Source organism: Grus americana, chromosome 10, assembly GCF_028858705.1.
Source record: "Grus americana isolate bGruAme1 chromosome 10, bGruAme1.mat, whole genome shotgun sequence".
In the NCBI taxonomy this organism is placed as follows: Eukaryota; Metazoa; Chordata; class Aves; order Gruiformes; family Gruidae; genus Grus; species Grus americana.
In genome coordinates, this window is record NC_072861.1 from 10,477,486 (window position 1) to 10,492,668 (window position 15,183).

At 40.5% G+C, this 15,183-nt stretch overlaps 1 long non-coding RNA gene across 1 annotated transcript in view; it reads left to right on the top strand.

Annotated features, from left to right (window-relative positions):
- The first annotated feature begins 3,188 nt into the window (after nt 1–3,188).
- Nucleotides 3,189–15,183, top strand: part of LOC129211032 (uncharacterized) — a 121,175-nt gene continuing 109,180 nt past the window's right edge. The window contains exon 1 of the long non-coding RNA XR_008578721.1: nt 3,189–3,467. This is a non-coding gene — a long non-coding RNA (uncharacterized LOC129211032). The remainder of the gene's footprint in view (nt 3,468–15,183) is intronic.

Here is a 15,183-nt window from a genome sequence, read left to right on the forward strand (position 1 = left end):
CAAGAACATGGACTCCTTAGCGCAGGGAATGTGGACTACAGAAAAAGGATCTAACTAATGGCTCCATAATTCATTTTTCATTTCATATTAGTTTCTACCTACAAATTTCTTTTCCAGGTGGACTGTGTGGTCTCTGGTACATCTCCTTGAACGTGACAGCACAGTGAGTAAACCATATGATGAAGGTTAGCAGTGTCAAAAAGAAAGACAAAAGCAAAGAATAAGACATTAGTCCAAATTCTTTACACTTGAATGCTCAGTTTTATAGTTCTACCTCTGGTTGCTTTGCATAGGTTGGGAGTTTTCAGTGAAACCTGGTATATTTGGAAAAAGAGGCGTGTGTGGGGATAAGCAAAACAATAGGTGTCACCAGGTGTCACTGTTACATGGGGTTTTTTCTTTATGTGTGAGCAAATGGCCAGTTTGGGGAAGATATATCTTATTATCAGTTCATGCTTAAGCATTTGGTATAGAGCCATCAATGTAGGTAGAAAGGGCTCTGCAAGTGCAGGAGAACCTGCTCCCTTCTCTGGGCTGGTGTCTTGCACATCATTGATCAATGGGAACAGGGAGAGCCACTGGGCTGAGGTTCCTGCCAGGGGGAATTGCCCCAGGTACTGCTGTAGCACCTCTGTTCTGGAATTAATATGAATACGCAGAAATAAAACAAAATGCATTGTAATATCTCCTGTGACTACATCACTGCATCTTCTTCACTGACAAATTGCCTGCAGAGGCCCCATCATCTGCTGCTATCTAGCAGAAGATAGATGTAGTACTAAAACAAGGTGCAGCACTCATGTGCGTTTGCTTTAGAGTGTTGGTGTATTATACATCAAACAGAGAAAACAAGTGTAAATATTTGGAGAAAAAATGGTAGACCATAAGGAGAATGGTGACTGCAGAGTTACTTTTACTATAAAATTGCAGACACGGACCTACCTTAACAATGAATAAATACATGCTAAATTTGAAGCAGGAGTGTATCTTAGAGGATACCACGTGACTTCCCACAGTATCTTGCATTTCAGAAATCCTAATTGATGTGTGGGTAATGCACTGAATGACTCTCAGACTCAACCCGGGCTTAAGCTTTATGACAAATCCCACTTGTATTCACAAAGAGCGTGCAAAGAGCCCCGCTTCTCTCTTGCCACAGGTGGGAAAGGCAAGCACAGAGGAGAGAGTTTGGATGTTTGCTGAAGGAAGCGATTTTGCACAGCTATTGCATGAGAGAGGCAGTTGTCTAGATTTGTATTTGTGTACTACCAGTGAAGCAGCTGGCATAGTTGCAAACATTTGATATGAAGTGAGGTCAATTACTTTAGATTCAGCCTGCCTGATGGCCACAGGCTGGTAAGGAAATGTGCCTCTGCTGACCCCAAGGGCTGAGCTGGGTGGGGATCTTTGCAGAGAAAGCACTGAAATATACTCCAGGGCGTAAGTATTTCTTGCTTCAGTCTTAGTAACCCACCAGAGAATGCCTTCTTCAGCGAAAGGAATTTCTGGCACATAAAATTGTTTTCTCCAAAGCTCACTGGAGGCAATAGGAATCTTTAAGCTGATCGCATAGACTTTGCATCTCTCCCTGGTTTGAAGATTTCTTGCTTCCTGCCTATCCTAATATAGTGGCTTGTGATGTGCTGCATTGCAGCTCCGTTTCTGGAAGAAGCAGTGTTGGAATTGATGAATCACTCTCCTTCTTGAGATATTGCCATATAGGCCTACAACTGTCATAAATAATATTGCAGTGATTGAACTTAAAAGTCACGATCTGTGGAAGAATCTAATCCCCTTTGAACATTCACAGCTGCCTACCTTTCACTCCTTACCAGTAACTTTCATCTGATTCACTTCAAGGGGTAAACCTCTTTCAAGATATTTTCTTTCCTTTGCTTAAGGAAACACTATCCTTTTCTCTGCATGCTCTGACATTGCTTCTTCCCCTGAAAGCTGGTGCCCTTGGACATTTGAACCTCATTAAATTTAGAAAGCCCGGTGACTTGGTTTCGTTCCCATAGTGATGTTGCAAATCTCATATTTGCAAGGGAATTGCATGGGATTCATTTTAAACAGACTCATTTTCTCTTGTGGTTGCTGCCACTAAGTATAATATCACATCCTCTTTTATTTAGAAAACACAAATCTGAGACCTTTCATTGAAACATGGAGCTTCATAGCAACATAGGGAAAAGGACACAACGCAGCAAAGAAACTACTTGGTACATTTAACAGTGAGGAAACTGTAGAGGGTAAAAAGAACAAAAAAGGTTTGAGGCAAAAAACCTGACGGATATGATATGTGCCAATGCAAACTGAAGACAAATTTTAGATATGTGGGAAAGCATTCAGTGTCCTGTGACCTGTCGCAGGATCAGGCACATGACAGGGCGCTGAACTGTGCCAGAGTAACAGGCCTTTAATGAGTAACAATTCTTTCCGGGGGCTCAGCACGCGCTGTCCTGGTCATGACTGCCACAGCCGGCAGGCGCTGCCTAGCACGTCTCCATCTGAAGCACTTGCTCCTGGGCACTCAAAGGAGGATCAGTTTTATTAAGCCAGTTTGAGGCCATCAAAAAGATGATACTCCTGATAGCTCAGGACTAAAATAAGGTAGTGCATTACGCATTGTGTAATAAAGATAGCTGGAAGCATTACAAAATGGCTGGAGAAATCTCCAACATTAATATTTGATTCAAGATCTTTTAGTTGTCTGTGGCATATTTTGATTGAGGAGGCTTGTGAGTATATTTATTTATTTTTAGATTTATGTAAATGTGCACAGTCAACATCTCTTGAGGCACCGGTATGGCATCCAGTAATATATATTGCCTAGCGTAAGCCCATTTCCATCAGGGCAAAGAAACAATTCTACTCACCCCACCCAAATTAAACAAAAAACCAAAAAAAAAACCCCAAACCTGCTAAATTCCCTGACGGAGCCCCTGACAAAGCAGGTAAGGGCTCATAGCACTTCCACTGGGCTGGCAGCAAAGCCAGCGCGATGCCGGGAAGGAATTTGTGTTTCAGGGTCACACATGCTGGTCCGACGCAGCTTTGCCAGGTTCAGTGACCCAGAGGATGTTTGCACGGCGCCCCAGCCAGCCTGGCAGCACGTTGGAGGAGAGGCAGCTCTTCTGCTGCTCCTGCTCCACAGCACGCTTTGGTCTTTCAACCAGAAACCATCTGCAGGGAAGCCAGCAGCCCCCGCAGCAGGCAAACGGCCTCAGGCGGTGGTGCAGAGCCCGGCCCAGGCTCCCCCAGGGCCGGCAGTGCGTGGCACCGGCTGTGAGCTGCGCAGGGACACCCACGCTCTCAGCCCCGGCGGAGAGCAGCCATGAGCTGGAGGCTGAGCTATTCCTAAGCCTACCTAAAGGCAGAACTTGTTCATGCAGAAAGGCGCGTGCCTGCAGCCCACGCTCCCTCCCTGGACTGTGTAGCCTTGCCGATGTGAATTTTGGATTGAGGTAGATACATGTTTGATTTTCTTTTTTAGTTCTAACTCTAGCGTCCTATCTGCCAAGGAAATGACACACGATTATCCTTTAAAAACAAAATCTATCCTGCCAAGCCCTAGTAACGCAGCCTTCAGAATAGGTTTTTCTGAAGGAGACCCCACACGGGTCTCTGCTGGACTTGCTTCAATGGGGAGACTCTGTGCTGTGCCGCAGCAGGCAGTCCAAGGATGCGCAGCGCTTGGTGTCAAGGAGGGAACATCCAACGCGTCTCAGGGGTCAGGGTGGCCAGCTCCTGGCTGCTCCCGTGGACTGAGCACTCATTCAGGGCTGAAGCACAACTCAGGAGTGGTTTGATTTAACCACTGTGCTCTTCTCCAAGCCTGAGCAGGCTGAACTGTCTAATGAGGGCTGGGATTGCAATATTTTTGACCAAGATACTTTTTCAGGTAGAGATACGACTATTATCAGAGATTGAATTATAAAATGTCATCTTGTATTTTTTTAAAAAAGAAAGATTTCTGTCAAACATTTGTGAATTCTCTATTGCTTTGAACGCATAGGGAAACATCTGTCTTTTTGCAAGATCTTTTCATTTTCTGTTTCCTTAGGAAAAGTAGGGTGACATTGAAATTTTTTTTTAAAAATAGGTTAAAGATGAGATAAAATAGCTCCTCTGCTTTTACGTTTTTTTCCAACAGTAAAATTTCAATACTCTTAAAATTATTTTACACTTTAAACTCCTTTTTTAGTTAACTAAAATACCATCTAAACAGTTTTTCTATGCCTCAGTTTTCTCTCAAGTGAGGACGATTAGCAGAACACTTTCTTAAAAGAAAGAACTAAAGATAACTTAGAATGTGGTCTCCCCACTCTCACGCTCTTATTTATTTTCCAGAATCATCTTTTCTATTTTGCAGCATTAGTTGAGTGAAAATAAGGGCTAAAATCTTCCTCTGACCCTATTTTCCCTCCTAAATTTTCCTGTACTCAAACACAATAATTTTCTCACTTTCATCTCCATTTCACGTAAAGAAATGTGTGGTAGGAGAGGGAGTTTCTTGCTCTATCTTATTCGAAAAATTTTGAAAAGAAAAATAAAGAGAAAATGGTCAACTGAAAATCTGATTTTTCAGAACTATTTCAGGACAGAAATCCTGCCTGTCCCACCAGGACACTAGCTCTCCTCACCTTGAGATGTCCCCATTGCCTGCTCCCGTGGACATCCCACCCATGGAAGGTCTCTCTCCTTTCTCCTGCTTCCTCTAAGTTAAGAAATAAACACACTTTTAGACTTGTCACTGTTTTCCACTGGTTGGCAACTTCCAGCTTTCTGAGGACTGCTTTTGTCTAATCGTTTTGGTGAGTAATTCAGCTGCAGCCTGCAAGACGATAGCAATTCCTCGGGGCTGACATGGGCTGCTTTGTGCTCATGTCACAATGTCTTTGGAAAATTGTTAGCTCACACTGTGGTAATTCAATTTTGATGAATACCCCATAATTTAATTTACTCTGTGGCAAAACACAATTGTATAAACAAATTGGTTCTGTCCACACCCATCGTACCTTCACAGGGCATCATTTTAATATTAACTACTTTGAGCTATGATAGATTACAGTGTAGACCCTGAAGCAGGAATGTGTCTGTAAGCACGGGGCAGATGGTTTTAGTTTCACAGTACAGCTTTTACAGAGATTGTTCCTTGAATGTGAGAATAACAGACAAAAAAAAAAAAAAAAAAAGAGCTATAATGTATCAGAAAAAGTGAGTTGTGATACCAGCTGAGAGTCTCTGGCCAGGATGGGGACACTGCTGCGTGAGGTCCCGTACAGGATCAAATGCAGCGACAGTCTCTCTTCTAAGGAATGCATAATACAAATACTACAGAAAGAAATTTTAGTTCAGCAATTATGTTCAAAAAGTCTAAAATATTCTTCATCATTAGCATAGGAGATAACACAAAGTAGTTAAAGAAAATGAAAAGATCCTTTCCACGACACTAGGAACAACCTTCAGCTTGTTGCACGACTTGAGCTGTGTCTGCACCATGCACCCGGTGCACGTGGCTGCTGCTGGGTCTGGGTCAGCACGTGCCGCTGAACCATAGCTGTGTCTGGAGCCCCACAAAACCTCCTGGTGAGTAGCAGAGCCTGGTCTTAAACTGCTGCTGGAATCTGAAATATGATTTCTAGCCCTAAAACCTGGATAACTGCCTTAATTAAGTTTGATGTAGGCATACCTATGGTCCTTAACTATGGGGTTGTGTTGCAGTGGGGAACACCAATTTCATTTTTGGATAACAAAATATGGAAGGCAAAATCAATAGGGATGTGCTGAATTATGTTTGCTTTAAATTATGGAAGTGTTATACACAAATATTTTCAAAAATGTAATATTTGAGCCTAATAAAAGAGGAAAAGCAACATCAGGGAAATGTTAACAGCAGCAAGGTAATTCTGGTCCCTTCATTTCCTTCAGAGCAACCTTGTGAGTTTGACTTTCATTTACACAATGGCCGCTTTGAGGAGGCACAGCTTTACCTGGGGAAAGGGTGATGGAAGATGTTTTGAAAGAGACCAAAGAAACTGACTCCATTTGCACCGCTACAAAAGTGCAATGTGAAGCTGGCCAGGCTCACCTTTTAAAAAATCCTGATAACCCTATCGATCAGAGTGGGATTATATCAAGGGTCAGATCAGCCCAGTGTTATTTCCAGAATCACCATTATCACCACCAGTCCCCACCCCATGCTCTCCAAATGTCCAATTTGAACCCACACATGTTTCCAGGCACTCTCAAGGTAAACATGTGGCACGAGCTCTTTGCAGCTTTTCCTTTAATGGATCAAGATGGTCTTAAGAAGGTGTTTAGCATATGCTTCCCATTTGCCCCCTCTCTGATACATAGAGTGGTCTAGTAAGTCTGCAGATACTTCCCGCTGCTCAGGTGCCTGGCAATGGAGGCTAGGTGCTATTTTAAAACCTTACTAGCATTAATGTTGTATCTTTTGACACTTAAATGTATGTGAAAGTTTGGCTCATACTTCTGACCAAACTTTTATTAAAGGAGAAAGCTGGAAACTTAAAAACTACTGGTCTAAGCCATGTAAACAGTATGGATTTAAGCTAAGGATGCTTTGCACAGCAACTGGAAGCCATGGGAAGAGTATGTTACTAGTTATTCCTGATGCAGTGACCCAGTGATGTTTCTGCTCTCTGTAGCAAGCTTTGTTTTTTAACAGGGAGCTTTGGTTGATGCTATGTTGGACAAATTCAGGTTTCGCTAACACTGTTGTAAATATTTGTGGCTAATAGACAACATGATCATATGGACAATAGCAAATTGCATTTAAATTGCTTATTCTCAGGCATCCTCAACACTGCTTTTGTGTCTTGAAGTAGTTTTGCTAGACTAAGAGAGAATTGTAGCCATAGGCTGCATTGGCCTTCAAGAACTAGAATCATTCAACGGTGTCATGGATTATAAACTCTTACCTTGCACTCCAAACACTATGTATGGATCGGTCATTTACCAGCAAGTTCAGCACATGCCTGAATGCTGTCCTGAGCAGGACTGGATATAACAACATACTCAAATGCTTTGCTGGCTTGGGACTTGTGTATGAATTTAAGCATGTGCATAAATATTTGCAGTATTGGGGCAATAATAATTGTTCCATTTTCCAAAAACGGATACAAAATGGAATAAAAAATGGCATCAAAATGTTTCCCCTTAAAGTAGAGCAGATATCTTTTAACTAACATTTTGGAGTTTGATCTTTTGAATTTTGTTGTTGTTCAGGATTTGTTCAATCCTTCTCTGATCTGCCATGAAATGCTGGGTTACTTCCACCAAAGGCGGTCTCTATATTAAGATGCAAGCTGCTTTAACAGTAGATTAACCATTGCAATTAATGATGATAATGGATGAATGCTTTTGTCACTAACAGAACTGCATGACCACATATAAACTTTAAAAACAGAATAAAAAAAATCATTGTTTAATGTGTTTCAAGAAGATTGTAAATGCCTTGAGATATTGATCCAGCCTGCAAGCCTGCTTATAAGGATACTCTCTGCCTGCTGCAGTGTGCTTAGATATAATCTAATAAGAGCTCATTGAATAATAAACAATGGTAGCCACCCAATCCTAAAAATTTAGATTGACGGAACTCCTTCCCCACTGAAGAGAAAAAATCTAGAGCTGCCCATAAACCCATTACTGTCCACTCACCCATAAGCCAATAGAAGATCTTGGATTATTGGAACTCTTAGCTTTAAGAGAAATTGCTTTCCTAAATTTGACCTCCCACACTAAATATAAAATATGGACCATCTGTAATGAAGGGATTGCAGCCCAAATAGCTATCATCTCTCGGTGGCAAAGGTTAGAAGGTTGATGCACATAGGTTCCATAGGGATGGGGATGTTGGTGACCTTTTGGCATGAAAATGGTCACTTGGAGCTGTAATGTGAGAGAAAGGGGTCGGGTATTAGCCACTAAAGACTCTCTGATGCTGTGTCCTTGTTAAGCTTTTACAGAAAAAGCCATGGAGGCATTATGGGATACAGCATCAAATCCCATCTACCAGATCTGAATATGATACAGAGGAAAAGTGAAACTGGATATATTGTCCATTTAGGTAACATTTCTTCACTTCTTAAAAGGACAAATGTCATCTGAGCTTATATAGAGTGTTCATTTCAAAGAAAAAAAAAAAAAAGGTAAAAAGGCAATTTAGGTGTTTGCGGATTAATCTTTTCCCACTCCCGGACCCAATGTTGTATTTGACTGCTCACGATGGGCCAAGTGTATGAGTACAAAGATGCGTTCCCTTTTCTTATTTACTTAAGGAATTAAGTATTGTCGAAAGCAGAACAAAAATACGGTATGTGGTTAAATGAAATTGTCGCCATCCATACCCTGTGTTTTAGTGTAATTCCTGTAAATGATTGTGAGGGGCTATAGAGGGAAACACAGTGAGCACAATGTTCCTTTTTGATCAGCAGCTTTTAACAAAGGAAGGATGTTGAACATCTGAAAGTAGGGAGTGCAGAGTTCACTGCAGGTCGCCATTAAGGACAAGAACAAGGTAATGTAAGAGGCTGTGTGATTCCAGGTTGACAGGAGGATTTTAAAAGATCAAAAGTGTTTTATATATATGTTATAGAGGACCAGAAGTGCTTTCAGTCAACAGATGAAAATGCTAATGTTTAGAAATGATGAAAGCAAGACAAATGTGGTGGTGAATTCCAACTGAGTCATCAAAACAAGAAGTATTCTTAGTCTGTGGTTTTTAAAAGATTATTGCAAATTGCCCATCAGTGCAGGTGTGGTAAAAATGGTTATTCTGCTGCTATATGAACAGTTCACTGCGTTTGTTATTTTGGGATGGCAGAGTTGACAGTGAGTTGCAGCTTGCAATATTCGCTTTTCAGATCCAGACATATTTGAGTAAGTCTGTTAATTTTGTAAGCTTTACGTGGTGCTCTCTTCCTTTCAGTAACAGCAATAGAAATGTTTCTACTGTATAATTAAGGAGCTGGAGAGAAAAGAAAGAAACAATTAATAGCTGTTTCTGATAGAACCTTCGTCAGTTTAGTGTGAAAAAGAAAAATGATGGAGTAATATTGCCACCAGCAATTCCTCAGTCAGGTGACTTTTTTGCTAGATCAATTCTGGTTGCTAAGCAACAAGCAAAAAGGCACGGTTATGTTTTGGTAAATCTTTTATTTTTGAATATTCTGTGCTGGGGTTTCATGTACTGTATCTATTACTAATGCTGTTGATTCAAGCCTCACGGTATCTTCCGAGCCACAGAAGCCCATCTTTTCTTATTTAAAAGGGACAATGTTATTTAGTTTTCAGAAAAACTTTTGTGGCTAATATACATTCAAAAACACAAAACTGAGCCAGTGATTAGAGAATTTGTTAAAAGAAAGCAACGGAAAAATCATTAAAACAACTCTGACATTTTTGGTTAATGATATCTACAGTAATGAGTTAATTGCCAATGCATCACATTTTATACCACTATCAAATATTAATGTTATCAATGTTATAATAATAGCATCTATTGATATAATTGAAGCTTGCTTTCCAATAGGTGTCACCATGAATAATACCATTGCAGTATTAAAATCAATAATAAGAATATTAGGAGGGCATTATAAAATGTCAATAGAATGAAAACCACTTAAATAAATGCTTGATATAAAACAAACTGACTAAATATACTAAGCTATAATTTAAAAGAATAAATTCACAACCCTATGTATAACAGTTTGGACATTGCAACTTTACTGTTCTTTAAAGCATCAGACTGAAACTAATAATAGAATAAAGCTATGAAGAGAAGAAAATCCTTGTACATTCAGTGACAAAATATTTAAAGATGATATGATATATCTGAGGAAATGATAAATATTGGAAGTGGTTTGATGTTACGTTTAAGATAAAGCCTTTGTGTTGCAACAGTCCAAAATCTGCTACTAAATGTCGATGTCTGTCTTCCTTTGAGGTCAGTTCAAGCCAGGCACGCAGCTGAGTCTCGGAAGGACGCGTGCCTGGCTAGCTTACACTGTGTATAAAGAAATCAGCAGCCTAGCCCTGGAAGAGGTCTGGAAAGACAAAATTCCGATTTTCCAACATGAAACATCTTGTTAATCTGTGGCCATTGCTGTTTCTTTTCAACACTGGGAAACTGGCACAAGGATAAGGGTCTGTCCCTGCCTTTCGGCAGCTGACAATGATACTAAAAGAGAAAGGTTGCAAGAAGGAGTCTTTGAAAATTTAGCACATGGGTAAAGCCAGTGCTGTTTGTGTGCAGGAGCAAGCAGGACAAATATTCTTTAAAAAAAAAAAAAAAAAAAAAGGCACAATTAAGGTGCTTAGTTGCTATCCAGAGCGAAATGCCCACAGAGTCTGGACAGTTGTTGACACCAGCCTTCATCCTGACAGCCACAAAGAGCTGGGTGGTTGCTAGCAGCTGCCCGGCATGGGGACACTTGTTCCTGCACTGAGGCTTTCTTTGTCCTATCTGTGCCCTGAAACGAGGAGGAGGATTGCCTCTCCTACAGCTGCATAGCTGGGCAGGGAGAGGAGGGCTGGGGAAAGCAACCTCCAGAGACTGCAAGGGTGGCCCATCCTAAGAAACACTGATCATCCTTGAAGATATGCCTTGCCACCGGGGAGTAGTAATTTACTGCAAAAAAACAATTCTACGGTCCTGTGTGGTGTGCTGAGCTCGACGGGAGGCAACCGGATGTGCACATGGCAGCCAGGTCCCAGCACCTCTTCCCGCGGCTGGGGGTGGGCAGCAGCTGCAGGGGCTCTTTCCAGGGTGCCGTGGCAGAAGTTATAACTAAACAGAGGCCAACAGCACTTGGAACAAGCATCCAAGTTATTAGCTCTGGCTCTCTTGCCATTTTTGACTGCCCGTGGTAATGATCTCCATTCCCCACCAAGCAGGGTTTGCTGCTGGAGATTTGAAAGTTTACCTGGGAACTCCATAAATCAAAATCATTAATCTGAAGGCTTTTTATTACCAGTGTCATCTTCAGCTATATCTGCCAAAAAAGTTTTAAGACAATTCAGATTTATTTGCCCAAAAACATTTGACATTTACTTCATTACTCGGTGGACTGCATTCTCTTTAAATAAATTTTCCAGTGATCTGGACTTTCACCATGAAAATCTGTACAGTGAACTCCTAGTTTATTATGCCTACTTGAAAAGGGTAATTTAATAAGGCATCAGTACAAATACTTAATTGTGCAATGGCTATTGACAATGCCTTTAAACAGTTGCATATTTGCCAGATTTAGCTAATGGAAGTAGAATTGCCACTTAATGTCTCAGTTTGCACTGCCTGAAAATAAATTGTATCTGACATTCCTTTGGCTTTTAAAGGACATATTTAGATATTTACAGTCAGATTGATCTATTGTTGCATTTATGTTTCTTGTGTGAAAAAGTATGAAGTCATTTAGATGGAGATACTTATTTACACATTCAGTATTTGTAATAACTTCACACACTCTGATGTTTCACAGACTTGAGATATTGACATTGGAGAGAGCTGACTGAAAATAACTTGACAAAATCTATTTTTTCCAAAATGTGTGGATTTGTCTAGTGTGAAATAATTTGCTGGAACAGACTACCTTTAATGGCATTTCCATTTATAAGAAGTTTTGAAAAAGAAGTTACAAATTGTTCATAGAGGATTTTGCATCATTTTCTAAAAGTTCAGTTTCATTATGTTCTGTTTGGAAATATAGTTTGTTAAAAAATTAAGTCAAAATGTAAAAGCAAAATGATGGTATTTTGAACGTATGAAAGCAAAATATTCTGACTGGCATAAGCTGAAATTTTTCTTAACTTTTTGGTTCAAAAACCTTTTACAGTGTTTCATTCTGATTTAGGATGCAAATGAGATCTGCAATATTAAAAATGCTCATAAGATGAGAAAGCTATTTCATATTGAGTGCTAGTGCAGATACATTTAACTCATTTTATATACTCAGTTAGAAATATAATTACTTATCTCTCTACTTCCCCTTTCCTCACACCTCATTTAAGAAGCAAAAAACTCTTTCTAATGAAGCAACTTATCATCACATTAAGAGGCTCAGTAGCAATTGAATTACAAATATTGTGATACTGCAATTTTTTCAATGTCCAGTGCATTTTTAGCTTTTGTAATAAATGTACTGTAAAGTGTGGATCTACTTCATTCAAAGAAGTTATTGCATTTAACAATTCTCTGTAAACGTTAAGGTTGGTTTGTAGATTCATACGTAAAAAAGTTTCTCCTTTAGATTTCTGAAGTGTTGAGACTTAACACTGCACACATGTAAACATCTGAGGGGTGCGATTCATTCATTTGAGCTAGCTTTCTCTTCATTGTTCCATTGGAAGAGCAGTGCTTTGCTGAACACAACGCTTGGTTTTCAGAAATCGAGATGGTCTCTGCTTGGGCAACATATACAGATACTTTTGTCATTTCAATTTCCATTGCTTATACAAATCCAGGAACGAGTTGGTGCCTTGCACTGCTCAAGTCACAGGGCAGGACCAGGGTTGGCAGCAAAAGGAAGAGCTCTACAGTTTGGGACCAGGTTTTGCTAGGTTTCTGTGCTCCCTGGGAGCAAGGGGGAGTGCTGAGCCAGCTTCTCCTGGCTGAGCCAGTGCCCACAGCTTCCGTGTTTCCGCTCCTCCTATGGATCTCAGGACAGAGCAGTGTTGTGGCTGAGAGCAATAGCGATTTCCATGCACAAGGCTGGTTTAATGCTGGAAGGGAATTTAAGTGTTTTCTACCTTGCTTCCTGTTGCCTGTGAGCAAAGAATAGGGCATAGATTCATGTCTCTTAAGTTTCCCCTTTGTTTGTGACTGCTGGTTTGTGGATGACTTGAAATTAGCCCGTGAATCTACATTTTCCAGAATCCAGAGAAATTCAGCTAGACTTTGCTGCCTAGTCCAATAGCACCATGCATAAATAAGTAGTGGTAAATACCCACATTTTTAGTCCTGAATGCTTAGTCAGAGATTTATGAACAGGCATAAACACAGGAATTTGTTTCTCTAAGCTCTGTCTCCCCAGACTGGAGATGTCCTCCAGCAGGCTGCCAATTCTGAGCCTGGAGAGTGCTAAGGGTAAATGGTGACAGAAGTTCTATCAAGTGTGCAGGGCTGGAGCCATTAAGTGCTTTTAAGGGAATAATAAAACTTCAAGTTTAACATGGGGATTTTATGGCTAGTCAGCGTAAGGAATGTATTCTAATGCTGTGGTGATGTGTTTGAATAACTTGGTGACAGATACTTATAAAACTGCAGGTCAATCGACACTGAAAATATTAATGTTAGACAAAACAGTAAGAAGCACCTAGATTAAAATATATGCATTAATGAGATGAGGATTAACCTCCGAGATTGATGCTGTGCACTTTGTACCATCCACTCTTTTGCATTGGCCATACTTAAGTTTAAATTAAAAGGCTGCATTAATTTACTTTGTTCCTTAGCAGTTCACTTCCATTCAGCCCTTTCTGCAGCCTTTCCAGCTGCTGACCACATCCATTGTCTTCCATCTGCATGATCATCATGTGTCAGTGAGCCAAGAAACACGGCCCCACGGCCAGCGTGCTAGAACTCAACCCAGACATGTCATGGCACCTGTTGAATAACAGGGCTGGGTGAGTACATTGAGGTTTAGAGGAGGGTCAAGCATAATGAGAGCAGGGACCATATAGGCAACATTTCCTTTACTCCTCCTGTCACTCTATTCCCCAAGAAGATACCCTGACACTCTTGTGGACTAAAGTGCTGCTGAACAAGGTGCCACTTCATTGGTGTGAACCAGCAAGTCTGATTATTAATTTTGCAGGGTTGTTTTCAATTCAGTGATAAATTTTGGCACCTGCTACAAGTCCACTCTATTTAAAACCTCAGGCAATTGCTTTTGAGGCATTTAAGGGTTGGGGTTTTTTTCCCTGTGCATTTGGTGGGTGAATTTTGCTGATGCGATGCTCAGATGGAAATAAACATTGGAATGAGAAATAGTAGAAGGAAGCTTAATACTTCTCAACTTCCAAAACTTCTGATGTGGCATAGAGAGGAACTGACTTTCCAATTCATAACATGATGTCCTTTTGAACCTCCTCTTGCTTGGGCAGCAATGTGCAAGCTATGTGAATTCAGTCAGCTCGCTATTCTTTGGATTCTAAAACAGTGGTTAAGGATTGCTGTAGTTTCCCTCCCTTAATTCTGTTTTTCCTGGCTGATTTTATTTCTGTCATCTTTGAAATGCTCGGTTGGTTGCCTGTCAGTTGACTTCTCTCTGAGAGGAGCTTTGCATTTCTGAGGATTTGTGTGGGCCCATGCTGCATCGTACTGCATCCTTCTGCACACTTCTTCATAATGATCTCAAAGACATATCAGATAGAGAGAAAATTCATTCTCTTTTGTGATCAGTCTATGCTGAACTATTCCTTAATTCTGTGTGTTCTTGAAATGTAGGCACTATATGTTGATAAGGAATTATGTTTGGTTTAGAAAATATCAAATCTTTCCCCTGGAGGAGAACGCTGCCTGCAATGTTATAGTGAGTCATGCAATAATATATGCAGAGGGGTAGAACACAAAATGATAGTACCAATTGGTGAAAACAGGATAAAGGAGGAACAGTGGAGAAACTAGATTATGACCCTTGAATCCAGCAGGATTTACCCCTCCGTACTCTGTGGGGAGTACATCTAAGGATGGCTCAGCTCCAATGATGCAATGGCACAAACTGCCACCTAAGCTACAGGTTCTCATATTTGGAGTTTGCTCTCAGCTGATTTAGATTTGCCAAAGTTCATTATTTCGACATTAAGCAGCACTGGAAAATTCCACTTGCTGCTGGAGAGAGAATAGATTTTTGCAGCTAAAAGCAGCGAATAAAAAGTCACTGCCTATGGCTTATCTATGAAAAACTGCACATGAGACCTCCTATATAGGAATAAGTATTTGTATTTGTGTGTACATTCTTTGGTATTTTTTCAGGGGTGAAGCTGATACTCCAAACTCTCAGACGTTTGCCTAATTCTGTTGCATAACTGTTGCCAGATCATTGGGAAAGTTTTTCTGTTGAGATCTGGGGCACACCTGCTATGTAAGGGAAAACTATTTCATGCTTCCACAGAGTACAAATCTGTAACCAAACTTTCATTCAAAAGCCTGTA